Here is a 2,510-nt window from a genome sequence, read left to right as displayed (position 1 = left end):
AATGAAATACTTATATAATGTTAGTGTGTTGGTGATTATGTGTTATATCGACATTTTGCTCTACATCAAAAATTCTTCTCTCATACCATCATAATTTTTTAGATCAGCAAAATTTTACTTTCATGTTATAAAAATATTTCTTTGCTGCATTAGCAATTTTTTTTTCACACAAAAACTTGTTTCTCGTGTCAAAGAAACATTAATACTCGTTGTGAAGTCTTGATTGTAGATCAGCTTTTTTCTCAACATCAAAAATTTCTTCTTCGTATCATTACTAATCTTTAGATCAACAAAATATCTTTTGCTATAACAATATGTGGAACCAACTTTCTCTTTTCAGCAACCAAAAATATTTCTCTCGTGTCAATGAAACTATTAGATATTGTTTAGGGTTGGTGATTATTGTTTATCGACATTTTGCCTCTTTATATCAAAAAATCATTCTCTCATGACCATCACAACTTTAGAATCAGCAAATTTATACTCTGTATTATAAAAATATTTCTTTGCTGCAGTAGCAAATTTTTTCAGGCAACAAATTATTTTTTCTCGTGTCAACAAAACATTTACAAATTATTTGGTGTGTCGGTGATTTGTAGATCAACTTTTTTTTCAACATCAAAATTTCTTCTTCGTCTCATCACATATATTTAGATCGACAAAATTTCTTTACTATAAACCAATATGTGGACCAACCATTTTTTTTTTTGTTCAGCAACAAAATTATTTCTCTCGTGTCATGAAACAAATTATAATTTCCAATTGTTTCATTGACACGAGAGAAAATATTTTGTTGCTGAAAAAAAAAAAAAAATGGTTGGTCACATACCGTTATAGTAAAAGAATTTTGGCGATCTAAAGATCGTGTGATGATACGAGAGAAGACAATTTTGATGTGAAAAAAAAAGCTATATACAAATCACAGGGACACACCAAAGAATATGTAGAATGTTTTGTTGACACGAGAAAAAATATTTGTTGCGAAAAACATTTGCTAATGCAGGCAAAGAAAATATTTTTAGAATTATCAGAGTAAATTTGATGACTAAAAAAGTTGTGATGGTATGAGAGAAGATTTTTTGATATAGAGCAAATGTCGATAAACAAATAATCACATACACACTAAAAAACAATATATAATAGTTTCATTGACACGAGAGAAATATTTGTTGCTGAAAAACGAGATAAAGGTTGGTCCACATAATTGTTATAGCAAAGATATTGTTGATCTAATAGATTAGTAATGATACGAGAGAAGAAAATTTTTTGATGTTGAGAAAAAGATGATCGACAAATCACAGACACACCAAAGAAATATAATGTTTCGTGACACGAGAAACAAAGATTTTGTTGCTGAAAAAAAATTGATAATGCAGCAAAGGAAAATATTTAACAGGAGAGTATCAATTTGCTGATCTAAAAGTTATGATGGTTTATGAGAGAAGAATTGTTGAGTGTAGAGCAAAATTTCGATAACAAATAATCACCAAACACACTAAAACAATATATAATAGTTTCATTGACACGAGAGAACATATTTTATGCTGAAAAAAAAGAAAAGGTTGTTGGTCCAACCATATTGGTTATAAGCAAAAGAAATTTTGTTGAACCTAAAGATTTGTGATGATGATACGAGAGAAGGATTTTTTGATGTTGAGAAAAAGCTGATCTACCAAATCACAGAACACCAACGAATATGTAAATATTTCGTGACACGAGAAACAAATATTTTGTTGCTGAAAAAAAAGGTTGATCCACAAATTGTTAATGCAGTAAAGAAAAGTATTTTTATAACACGAGGAGAATAAATTTGGTGATCTTAAAAAGTTGTGATGGTATGAGAGATTTTTTTTCTAGGTAGAGTTATAAATAAACCACCAACACACTATAAAATCATATAATGTTTCATTGACATTTTTGTTGTTGAAAAAATCGTTAATGCAACAAAGAAAATATTTTTATAACACGAGAGAATAAATTTGGTGATCTAAAAAGTGCTGAAAAAAAGAAAAGGTTGATCCACAAATTGTTAATGCAGTAAAGAAAATATTTTTATAATATGAGAGAAGAAATTTTGTTGATCTAAAAAGTTGTGATGTACGAGGATTATTTTTTTTTTTGTTAAATAGAGGAAAAGTTTTGATTACAAAATCGCCAATATACCAAAGAATATATAAAATGTTTCGTTGACATAGTTAAAATATTTTGTTGCGGAAAAAAGGGTTGATCCACTAATTGTTGGTCCACATAATTGCTAATGCAGCAAAAGAAAATATTCGTAACATGAGAGAAAGAAAAATTGTTGATCTAAAAAGTCTGTGATGGATATAAGGAGAAACTTTTTTTGATGTAGAGCAAAAAAAAAATCATCACAAAATCACCAACCACTAAAAGATATATAAGTGTTTCATTGACACCAGGTAAAAACATTTTGTTGATGAAAAAAAAAAAAGGTTGGTCCACATATGATATAGTAGAAGAAATGTGTTGATATAAAGAATTGTGGATGG

The sequence above is a fragment of the Penaeus monodon genome, unplaced genomic scaffold (genome assembly GCF_015228065.2).
Source record: "Penaeus monodon isolate SGIC_2016 unplaced genomic scaffold, NSTDA_Pmon_1 PmonScaffold_47, whole genome shotgun sequence".
In the NCBI taxonomy this organism is placed as follows: domain Eukaryota; kingdom Metazoa; phylum Arthropoda; class Malacostraca; order Decapoda; family Penaeidae; genus Penaeus; species Penaeus monodon.
This window is presented reverse-complemented; position numbering follows the sequence as displayed.